General features: G+C 55.5%; 1 protein-coding gene across 4 annotated transcripts in view; it reads left to right on the forward strand.

Annotated features, from left to right (window-relative positions):
* The first annotated feature begins 1,281 nt into the window (after positions 1–1,281).
* CHST15 (carbohydrate sulfotransferase 15) overlaps positions 1,282–12,015 on the forward strand; it is an 83,792-nt gene continuing 73,058 nt past the window's right edge. The window contains exon 1 of one of the 4 annotated variants that reach the window (XM_017497875.2): positions 1,282–2,209. The gene's annotated coding sequence lies outside the window, so the exon portion shown is untranslated. Of the gene's footprint in view, positions 2,210–2,351; positions 2,569–3,575; positions 3,695–4,274; positions 4,340–12,015 lie in introns of those variants that run through there. The other 3 variants (XM_017497873.2, XM_017497874.2, XM_037727620.1) reach the window with 3 other exon arrangements.

The raw sequence follows: 12,015 nt of genomic DNA on the forward strand, positions 1-12,015 counted from the left end.
AAGTACAATCCCCACACTAGAAAGCTGTGACAAGGATGCAGATGTGTAATAACCACCATGAGAGAATGAGGAGTTGGGATCAACAGCTCAATTGACTGCTTGTAGGTGCTATCAGAAGCCTCACAATGAGGCACAGAAAGAAGTGACTTGTTCAGGGTTGCTCAGCTAGTGGGTGGCAGCAGTAGGATTTGAACCCAGGCAATTGAACTCCACGATTGTGGGGGCTTAGAGTGAACACCTGGGAAGCTGGGAAGAGGGGATTTATTTTCTTAAAGTATCTGCGTCTTTTTTTTTTTTTTTTTTTTGAGAGGGAGTCTTACTCTGTTGCCCAGGCCGGAGTGCAGTGGTGTGATCTCGGCTCACTGAAACCTCTGCCTCCCATGTTCCAGGGATTCTCTTTGGATCTACTGGCATGCACCACCACACCTGGCTAACTTTTGTATTTTTGGTGGAGACGGGGTTTCACCATGTTGGCCAGGCTGGTCTCGAACTCCTGACCTCAAGAGATCTGCCCGCCTTGGCTTCCCAAAGTGCTGGGATTACAGGTGTGCTTGGCCAGTATCTGCATTTTTTTCCAGCCATGACTTGCTAATACCATGTCGGTACCAACCTCCCTTGCAGTTACACATTTATTTGCCTATCCTTTCACCCATCCACAGGGACCCAGCATTTGGGTGTTCTTTCAATTCTCTGCAATAACAGGCCCAAGTGCAATTCTTGGGTAATTTTTTGAAATTAAGGTTGAGGGGAAAAAATCACCCTCTAGTTAATCTCAGGCACGTGTATAAATACCTTTGGAAAGTCCCTGGTGGAATTCGTATCAAAGCGGCACCGTGATTTTTACTTAAAAACAATTTGCTCCATGTCAACGGTGGTTTCTGACACCTGAATTTGAAAGTGATCTGGGTGGGCCCCGCGCCATCTCCATAACAGAGTCATGTGTTTACTTGGAGGGAGGAGAGGAAGGGCATGATTCCATCGCAGTATGTGTGGCCCTGGAATAATGTTCCACACACCCTTACTGGAGGGGATTTCCTCCTCGCTGTTTCCACAGACCCTTCCCTGTGTTTGTTTAAACCCGTTGTACAGTGGTCTGACAGCTGCCTGGCCCAGGGCCTTCCTTGCAGACGCATGCACAACCAACCCTCTTTAACAGCAACCTGCTCTGTGTCCCCCGATGCAATTACTCCAGTATATAAACCTCACTGAAAGGCAGGCTTTTCTTGGGAGCTAATAAATAAGCCCCAAAGCCACAACGTGTGTAAGACCTTCAAAAACGGCATCATCATCTATTGGGAATTGTGAACCCTGCAGAAAGCAGCTCATTGTATTTTCAGAAAAAGGTTTTTGTTTAAAAAATAATAAAGAACAAAAATCACCAAGTGGCGTCTGTATGGAAAAAGCAATCTAGTCTGAGATTCTAAGGCGAGTCTCTTTGCCGCATTAATCTTTCCTCGCAGATTTTATGTAAGAGGCATTATTTGCAGGAAAACAAGACAGGATTTTAAAGAACTCCCCTCTCATCCCAGTTTCCCATCTGCAGTTATAATTCTCTGATTGTGACCTCTGCATTAGTTGCCATGGATGCTGAGCAGAAGTTTATGACCTCAGGGTGGATTGTAGCTTCAGGAGGGTGAGATGAAGCCTCCGGCAATAAAGAGCTAATAGGAAGAAGGCAGTGTCAGCAATGACCCTTCGGTGGTGTGCACTCTACAGTTAACGGAGCACTTTCATTTCCACTTCTGGCTGCTTCGAGGAAGAGGGTGCTGGACCCTGGCCATGGGAACACAGGCGGGCAAAGGACTGCGGATTCTTTTTGTCTCTTGGACCTCAGTTTCCTGAGAGGCTGGGCTGGGTGCTCCAAGCGCCCTCGGAGCGAATCTGCCAGAATTTCATGTCTTTTCTTAAACTGATGGCATCTTCAGGCCAGAGTCAGTGGAGTCGGCCGCTGGTGCGGCTTCCTTGCCCTCGGGCTGTCCAGGTGCTTCCCTGGGGCAGCCGCCTCCAGGCCTCTGCGGCAGGCAGTGGCGCTCCGGGTCCCGCAGACCTTTACCTCCCCGCGGAAGCAAACACGCCGGGCAGAAGAGCCGGGCCAGCCTTCCTGGGATGCAAAAATACAATAGAGGGCGCCGAACCCACCAGCGCTCTGTCTTTCAATATTAATGTATGGGCTGGCTCCAGACCTCCAAGTGCCTTAAAAATGCCTCTGGTAAGGTGTCACTGCCAGACTTCGGGAGTCGCGGTGTGCTTTTATTTGGAATCACCGCAACACACAAGCAGTGTTGACTCGGCGGGGAAGGGGGCGGGGGCCAAACCCACCGCTCGGCGCACACGCCTTGATCTCGCATTCCAGACTCGAGCTGAAGTGTGTCAGCGCGACATGGGGCGGGGGGAGGGTTCTCTTCAGATGTTTCATTCGTCGTCTGCACGTCACTCCCAAACTTTTCCTCCCTGCGCTCGGGGAGTCAGGTTGACGCGCCCTGGATGCTGGGCTCGCGGCGCGGGGCTGGGCGCGCTCCCGCGGAGCCGGAGCCGCAGAGGCTTTCCGGCTGGACTCAGGCTTCTCAGGTACAAGTTGGGTGCCAGACGCCGAGGTGGGGGCGGCGAGGAGCAGCGGAAGGAGGTCTGGCTCTGGGCTTGGGGCCCCCGCGCCCCTCCGCGGGTTCCGGCCGGGCAGCGCTGGCGGCGGCCGGGGCTGAGCATAGGGAGTTCTGGTCGGCGGAGGCTGCGCGCAGCCTCACTCCCCGCTGCTCTCCCCGCGCGGCGGCGGCGGCGGCGGCGGCGGCCCAGGCAAACAATGAACTTGCAAGCGCAACGAGCCAAGGCAGGTTTGGGCCCCGCGCCCCTCGGCCCGGCCTCCCCTAGGCTTCCGCGATCCCCAGCGGGAGGCATCCCTTTGCCATTGCTACTGGCCGCGCTCCGGGCATCCTGCGCGCTTGGGGACCCGGCTGGAAGGGTTGCCCAGCGGTGACGCACGCCCTCTCCCTCGCAGAGAGGACGCGGTCGGAGCGAGGGGACCGGGGACGGAGCGGTGGCGTGGTGGCGCCGTGGATATCCGGCGGCCGGCTGGGGGCGCACGCCGCGGGGCGCGCACCGGCTGGCTGTCCGAGAAAAGGACCCCAGGAGACGGAATCGGGACGCCCCTGCACCGCCCAGCTCTGGCAGCCGCAGGAGGGGGACCGATCGACCGACCGACTGCTGCTTTCACGGTGCGAGCGCGCGTCGTTTGGTGGTGGGGGACAGGGATTCCCCCCTGCCTGGCGCTCCGCCCCCACACCCCCTTCGCACTTTGGGGAAGTTTCCAGGCTCAGCCCGGGGCAGTTAAGTGGGCATGTGTCACTCTCCCTGGTGTTCAGCTCGGATCCGCTTCCAGAACCCCGGCTCTAGCCTTGTGGCCGTTCCGGGCGGGGAGGCCAGAGCTCTCCGGCGCAGATGCCCGACGCACCCGGTTCAGGGAGGGGGGATCGTGGGGGCGGGCCTGGGAAGAGAAGGGGGCGCGGCTGAGCCCCGAGCGGTGTGAACTTTTGCTCCCCGCCCCCTCCGCCTCCCTCCTCCCCGCCCCGCCCCCACTGCTGTCCCCTCCCTGCGCCCCGCCGCTTCTCTGGAGGCGGCGTGACTTGGGAGTTGCCGGAGCTTCCCAGCGGTGGCGGCGGCGTCCCTGGCCAGCCTGGGCGCGGCGAGCCAAGCGAGGCAGGTCTGAGCCGCGCAGTGGGGCCGGAGGCGGGGAGCCGGGGCTGCGGGGTGGCTAAGCTGGGGAGCCGGGTGGCAGCGGCCCGGGCGCGGAGGCTATGCTGGCTGTAGAGATGGAATGCGAGTCTGTTGGGTTGTGTGTGCCGGAGATAGGACGCCGTGGCTGTGGGTGGCTGGGTGGCGGGCTGTGGCGCAATTGGCCCCCTGGGATGGCAGGATGGAGGCGCCAGGGCGAAGGGAACCTGGCCTTTGTGGGAATGAATAAATGAAGAGCGGTGGAAGCGCTTTCCCGACTCCTCCAGGCAACCAGTTGGCCGGCGTGCGCGCGAGTGTGTGCATGTTGAGGCTTCGGAGCCGCCCGGGTCCTGGGCACAGCTGCTTGACCGCCCCGTCGCGGTCCAGGTGCCCATGTTGCCCGCCTGCCCTGTGTCCGGCGCCGGCCGGCGGGGCTGGAACGGCGGGTATAGACATGGAAGGCTGTGGGGCCGGTTTGTCGGCTGCTGGCGGCTGGACAGGCGTAGGGAAGTCCGCAAAGGAGGCGGCCAGGTTGGGGGCTGGGACCAACTCCTGGGGGCAGGGGACCTTCTTCGTCTCCCGGCGTTCGCGGAGCGGCTGTGACAGCTGGGCACCTTCGCCTTGTTCACGTTGGGTAAGTTGTTGGTAGCGAGTTCTCGGGAATGAAGTGTGGCTCCGGGATGCCCCGCAGAGGGATGTGGCAAGCCTGAGGCTGAGCAGAGCGGCTCACCTGCCTCTGGGCGACCTAGCAGTGCCCCCAGCCCGTCTTTATCAGCTGCAATTCCTGAGTGGTGTGGGATACCTCGGTGGGTTAGGATAGACACCCAGTGTTGGGGAAGAAAGGCCTTGGAGGGCATTTGCACCCCCTGAGGTGCCATGAAGTAAACTGAGGCCTAGAGCTTTGCCCGGCGTTTCTCCTGGGCCTCCTCGGACCTTGCTGGACCCTTATCCCTTCCCCGCTTTCCTGCTCCTCCTTCCCCGACCCGCAACCTTGCAAAATCAGGAGCCCTCCCCTTCAGTGCATGGCACTTACTAATTTTATAAACTCAATGTTGAACCAGGATCTCTTGATTGGTACATGAAGACATTCATAGATCCTATATGATTTTATTCAAAGTAGCATAGAGATAAAAGTGCCTTCTAAGTAGGTAGTTTTTACTAGGCAAGTTTTTCTCCCCCATATTCCTGAGGAACTGTCAGAAGATTTTCTTTCTTGCCACCTCCTGGATGGACACACTGAGCTGGCGAGTTGAAGTGGCTTGTCATGGCCTTCCTGTGGGTGCACAGGTGAGCTGGAGGTGGAGCTGCAGGTCTACGCTGCCCTCCAAAGTCCAGCTCCCCAGGAGAGCCAGCTCAGGGGCTCTCTGCAGGTGTCCAGCCCTGTCTTTGCGTCTCCCTCCTCTGGGCATTGCACGATTGCAGTGAGCTGGCTTGTAGGTGAAGCATACAGGGGTAATTCATCTAGGATATTGTACAGGGGGTGGCAGGCAGGCCTGCCCGCAGTGGTCACATGTGTGCCTTGCTGTGTTTGAATGAGCAGAGCTCCCATGTGTGAGCCACTGTCTGGCCAGGGACCCAGCACGGTGGGTGGCCCTGGCTGCTGTGAGGGCTGCAGCTTCCTTCCACGCCTTTGTCATCCCTGGTTGCTGCTGCCCCAGGCCAGGAAAGGTGAGATGTCAGAAGCATTTGATTTTTCACATGCCTGGAAGAGAGAAGATTAATTCCTGCGTCAAGAAGAAGTGTTTTCAGGGAAGGTTGGTAGAGTGGGAAGCAGATTCTACTTATTTGGTTCTTGAGAAACAGCAGAGAAGAAGCTCCGAGTTAACCGGCTGGGCCCCAGGAGTCTGCAGTAGGGGAAGCTGCAGATTCGTGTTGGGTTGTGGTGGTCTGAGCCATTTCGAGTTCGGCTGGAAGGCGTCCTGCTAGTGGAGGGGGCTGGGGAGAAGAGGGAGACCCCAGGGCTGTCCTGAACAGGTGAGGATGTCCTGAACATGCCAGTCTACAGGGAACAGCCTTGACTCAGCTCCGGCCAGGTATGGGGAAAACAGGGTCGACAGGTCTTGTGAATTTTCGAGAGGATTCTCCAGCCTGGGTATTTAAATCTGGGCTCAAATTCTAGAAGTATGATAGGGGTGAGTGTGCTTCCAGGAGGTCTGAAACGTGACATCTGGCCCAGCATTCATATATTGGGAAGGGTGTCATAGCATCAGAGAGCAGGGCACAGGAGCCACACCCATTGTGGGTCCAAAGACTGAGAACTGATGGGTGCCCATCTTACCTGCAGCCAGGTCCCCAGGCTGGAGGTGAGGCGGACAGAGCTCCTTCAGGTACTCGTGTCATGCATTCATTCTGCAGCTGTTGAATGAATTACCATATGTGTAAAGCCATCTGCATGAAACTTTTCATATAATTCCTTTCACCAAATAGATCCCACAGCTAAGCCTCTGGGATGATTCGGCAGGGATAGGACAGGGAGGGTCCCAGCCCTCATGGGAGGGGGACAGGCGGAATTGGCTGTGTAGACAGACAAATGATCCAGAAGCTGCTGTAAGAGCCCAGAAGGGCAGTGAAGCAAAGCAAGGCTTGGGAGCAGGGGTGGGAGTTGGAGGGTGGACTTGGTGATGGGGAGTGTGAGAACCCCCCTCTTCCAGGTGTGGACACTGAAGTTCAGAGCAGGGGTGGGGAGTGGAGGGTGGACTTGGGGAAGTGTGAGGAGCCCCCTTTTCCAGGTGTGGACGTTGAGTTTCAGCGCAGGGGGTGGGAGGCACCCACCATCTGAGCAGAGGATGCTCAGGTATGATATTAAGTTGGGAGACCCTTGCCCAAGATCACATAGCCAATATGTTGAAAGTCAGATGGTCTCTGATCTCCAGCTCTTGGCCAGCTCCTTCACCTGCACTGTGCTGGGCTGGCCTCTTAGAAACTTCCAGATGAGTGGACACTCCCTGTAATTGGCAGCTCTCATTTTTCCCATCAACACATTCCGGCCCTGTCCCCGTTTCCGGGGCCTCAGCAGGCCCAGGATGGCAGAGATGACGTTTGGAGTGCATTTGTATGAAAGAGGAGTTGTCTTACGTTCTAAAAGCAGAGACTGTTTTTAAAAGTGGTAGCTGACTTGGGAGTGTCATTGATCTGAGCAATCAGCCAGCGGACGTCTCTTTAGCAGCTTGTGATTTGGAAGTGACTCAGTCACTGGTGAAAATCACGCAGCCTCCCTCCCTTCTGGTCTGTAAAGGGGATGCTCAGGTATGCGATTAAGTTACTTCAAAGGGTCACTCCGTTCCTGTGCTGTGAATGCAGAGATCATGTTCGCACTTAGTTGGCTAAGTGTTGGGAGACTGTTTCCACTGCACAAGGCATTTCTTTATTGGCCTCCACTATGAGGGTCTGATTTCTTTACTGAGACAGTTTCTCCTTTCAAATAAAGCACTGGGACAAAATGATTTATGTTAGACCTGTGTCTCCACAGCAGGAGATAGAGCATAAAGGGAACAGTTATGTCATTAGTGTGCCCAGTCTAGGTGTCTAGTTAGGAGCGTCCAGGAAGAAGCGTAAAGGTTTTGTGTCCGTTTAGGCCAGTATAGATTTTTAAATTGTAAATATGGGAGTTGGGGAGGAAGACAGTTCATCTCAAGAGCTGTCATATGCTGTGTCCCTATAGGTTTGAAGCTGGCCCTGTGCTAGGCAGGTCACATAGGTGTATCCCTTCACATCCCTTAGAGGGCTGGGAGGTAGTTAGAGATGACACACACCAAGTTCTTAGCCATGCGGATGTGCAGGAGGGAGGATGGGGAATGACGGTGGAGGCAGGAGGGAAATAAGGGGGTGAGGGGAGAATAACAACTGTGGCTCCAGAAGGAGGAGGCGGCGTGAATCAGCAAGTGGTTAAGTTGCGGGAAGGTGGCAAGTGGGAAGCAGTTTCTCCTCTTCGCTGATTTCCAGAGGCATGGGGAAGAATGGAGACCGTCGGCCGCAGGACCTGCAGCGTTTCCGCATTCTCCCAGGTGCAGCCCTGAGCCAGGTGCATGGGGGCAGAGAGTCAGCGCTCAGCACAGAGCACAGCACTCAGATCAGTGGGCGAGGTGGAGCTTGTGCAAGTCAGAGTTACATAACGACGCTGACAGGCACCTTACGGGGGCTCGGCAAAGTGCAGCGGAGCCCAGGGTAGCGACTTGGAGATTAGAGGGTTCTGGGACAGCTTCACCCCCCGGACTGAGAGCGGGTGTCTTTTTAAAGGGTTGATACCTGCCTGGCAGTGCTTGGCACAGTGCCTGGCATCCAGTCAGTGCTCAGTAAACACTGGCTCGGGTGGTGGTGGTATTCTTTATCCCCGGAGCTCCTCACCATGCATGTCTCCATATTCGATTCCAGTATATTCTACCTCAAAGGGTACAGGCCGGAGCTCCTGGAAGCCTTGGCTCCAGCGAGGTTTCCTTAGGGTGGTAGCTTTACTCTGTGGGCTCTGTCTCCTCATCTGTGCAGGGAGGACACTGGTAAACAGCTACCCTTCAAGACCCTTCAGCTGACCTTGCAGCCAGGCTGTGGAGCAGCTCGGGTGTGCCCATATTTGATGCAATTAACCAGAGAGAGGAGACCTCGAGGCTGGCTCTAGGTGGAAATGTGCTGGTGTGGCTCGCTTGTGAATGTCACATCTCACCCTGCTCCCAGCTCAAAAGAGTCCTGAGGGGGTCTGAGGGGGGCTCCTGGCTTTGGCAGTCTCTCCATGATGCCTATTTTACATTTCTAGAACTCATTGTGGCCCAGGCCTTTTAGATCTCTGAAGAAAGTGAGGCTGGCAGATCCTCAAAAGCAGAGGGTATCATTATAATGGAAACTTGGACACTTTCCAGAATTGCATTTGTGGTAAAAATATTGAAACAGACAGCCCAGGCACCCAGGTGCCTGGAAAATACCCCAACATGGGCAAATAGTTAGATATAAAGACCAGGCACAATTATGTTTTTCTGACAATAGGCTGGAGCTTGGTGGCTTAGCATTTTCTCTTGAAATGGAAGATGCCCCTGCCCGACCCATTTTGCTCCCTGTGGTCAAGAAGATGTGGTGTGGCCACCAAGGGGGAGGGCATACAAGGAGAAGTGGCGATCCTGTCTCTCCCAGGGTGGCCCTGGATCTATCTTAGCGGGGGTTCTGTCCTTCTTTTGCTTTTCTGTTTCCCTGTAGGTAGTTGTCCCTAAGGACTGGGCCCACCTTTGCTAGGAGACCACAGCCTGCATTTCAGAGTCTAAGAGGTCGAGAGAGGTGTAAGATGTGTTATTATCTTACCCTTCCACGACAGTGGTCTGGGCAGGTGAGTTCCCTTTTGTAGCCCCTGGCAGCTCACTCACGCTGATGGTAGTAAGTTCACTTGGACCTTCACATTTCTGGTCAACCAAATGTTTGGTGCTCATGACGTGGAGGTTCTTTTAGCCCAGGTCTTAGATCCCATAGGCACCTGGTGGGGCAGGGTAGGTAGTGGATTGAGCCTGGGATCCACGCTGTCCCAGGTTCAAGTTCATGTGGTGCTGCTGCACCTCGGCTTACCCCTCGGTTTCTTCATCTGTAAAATGGGGTTAATGATCTCTACCTGGTTGGGTGGCTCGAGTATTTGAAATAGTACCATTTAGGATTCAGGGGCACTCCCCACATGGCACCCCTCTTTTCTGGGCGAGGTCAAACCTATGGAGAGATAGAGGAGGAGGAAGGCAGGTGGAAATCCGCGTGTGATGGCCATTTCCAACTGCAGCTGTTATCGGAGAATGCGGCTGAACCCGTGGGCAAGGGAGTGGGGAACTGGGGCAGTCAGGCAGATCCGCCCACCCCACGGCCTGCGAGCTAGTCCGGGGCGGCTGCCAGCAGTGGGAAGGGCCTCCTTGCCTTGGGGAAAGCAGGGCTGGGCTGTCACCTCCAGGACCTCCTTCCACAGTCCTGGGATGGTATAGACACCACCAGGTATAGACAACAGGCAAGTTACACTGGGCCCCGTGCCTGGCCCACGTTGGGTGGGCGGTCAGGGGCACCTGCTAGGTCTGTACTTGGTAGAGGTGGTCACAGTGTGTCAAATAGGTATTGTTATCTGCTCTGGGAAATAATCTGGCTGTAAATTCAAGAAGAACATCTCTTCCCTACTTGTTAGCAGAGCATGGGAAATTTGGCAGAGCCAAATTCAGATAATGATTAGCCATGGATCTCAAGGCCGCATTCTAACTTGAACACAATGCACAGGGAGCTGAGGTAGTGGCTGACTCCTGGCCTGGGCCTGGAGCAGCTTCTCCAGGTCCCAGCCCTCCACAGGGCCTGTGATTCTACCCGACCCGGCTCTGTCTTTGCAATGAGACGCCTGGCCAGCCGGGCCTGGACCTGACTGCATTTGGGTCCCCTGGCCACTGGAGAGGGGGAGGCCCCTGCATCTGCCTATTTCACCATCGAGCCCCCCACCCCCACTGCCTTCAGGAGTTCTTTGCCAGTCATTCTTGCCAGCTCCTCCCCGTACCTCCCTCCCCCATCCAGGTGGAGCCTTCCTCCTCTGAGCTTCTGCATTCCACTCTATGATGTTTCTCAACCTTGAACCTGCCCCACATTGCGCTGTGCTCCATTTTGCTGGGTGCAGCTGCTCTCCCAGCCTGGCGAGCCTCTCTTCAGGAGGAGGGTGTCTGGGGGCTCACGGCACATACATGTAGCTGGACTCTCACTTAGTGGCCAGTGACTGCCATTTGTCGAATGAATACATCAATTAAAAATGATTCTTCCAAACGCTAGTTTCTCCTGGAGAAGTTATGGGAACGATAAGTTTGATAGCGTGGCACAGGATGGCTACACTTGTCACTCAGTTTCTCAAGGAGTTGAGAGCCTCGTGGAATAATCTTGGATTTCCTGGCATTAGGTTTTGGGGCTACTAAAACATAGTAACTACAGTTTTTTGTGTCTTGAGGGCCTTAGGGGAAAATGTGATGGAAATTTCGTTGTTGTTTCAGGAGTATAAGCGGAGCCATCTACTCAGGCGAGAAATGTGGAGGCTGTTGGTGTTTCTTATAGCTGGTATAAATAGCTTGGCTTCAAGTTCCATGCTCCTTTGTTTGGAATGTAAATATTTGCATTAAAAATATAAAGTATGTCCTGGTGTGTATTTTTAGGGACTATAATTTCCAAACCCCAGATCAGACTATGGGTCTACTGAGGATTAATTTTCTCTGCTTTATGAACCTGTATATATAAAGAGTCTTCCAAATGTACACACCAAATCGTGTTTGTTTCGTGCACAGAAGGGACCGCCAGGATTACAAGAAAGCGGGGTTGCCCTGGGGCGGGGAGTGTGGGCCGAGGGCTTGCGTCTGTCTACACACTTCTGACGGTTCTGCCTGGTAGCTGCAGCCTCGCAGGGCGGTGGGGTGGAGGAGTTTTGGCTGAGGTCTTGTGGGTCAGCAGGGGCCTGGCTTCTCTGTCCTTGGTTTCTTGGACATCCAGGTGGGGATTTGGCTGCAGCTGGCTGACCTCTGCTACGTAGCCAGACGCTTGACTCCAGAGTTGCTGGTGCTGTCGGAAGATGTCTCAGGATTTTAGGGCCCTCTCTGTCATCTGGTGGAGGGAGCAGGACGTCCTCATGTCCAGGTCAGAGGGGACCTGTGAGGCCTCTGTGTGGTGTCCTCCTCCACTGGCCCCCTTAGGGGCTGTTTAGCTTTAATTTTCCTATGAGGAAGAAACCAGATGATTTGTTAAACCGTTACTGTGGGTGGGATGTCGTCTCTGGTCTGGCCCCGGCCTGTTCTCGTTAGTGGGGGGCTTGGCGGGGCAGCAGGAGCTGGGCAGGCCATTTCCCCTGGCATGGGGGAGCTTGTTCCTAAGGCTCTCTGGGTGGCCTTTGATGGACACCTTCTGGCCCAGAGGCTGTAATGGAGAGGGCTGGGCCGCGGAGGTCACCTGGCCTGCAGGGGAGGGCCGAATGCAGGTGGGCCCAAACTGGCAGCCTCCCGCTTGTCTCATCACAGGATGAAGGGCAGATGAGAGAGAGCCAGGAGGGTCCTAGGCCCTCAGCTGTGGCTCCCCGAGAGGCTGGTACCAAGAGCCTCCTTTGCGCTTGCTTCCTAGCCAGTGTGTGACCCCTGCCCTTGGGAGGGTTAGCTCCTCCTCCATCCCGCTGAGCCCTGATGCCTCAGGACCGGACTCCCTGGGAATAGCAGGGACTCTCCCATCTTTCCTTCCCTAGCTTTGCCTTGCAAAGGTGCAGCCTCTGGAGCCTCAGAGTGTCTGACATCTCTCTGCCTAGGGACCCTCTCTGACACATTGTGTGGGCTTAGATACCATGAGCTTTGGGAA

This window comes from Cebus imitator, unplaced genomic scaffold, assembly GCF_001604975.1.
Source record: "Cebus imitator isolate Cc_AM_T3 unplaced genomic scaffold, Cebus_imitator-1.0 Scaffold235, whole genome shotgun sequence".
In the NCBI taxonomy this organism is placed as follows: Eukaryota; Metazoa; Chordata; class Mammalia; order Primates; family Cebidae; genus Cebus; species Cebus imitator.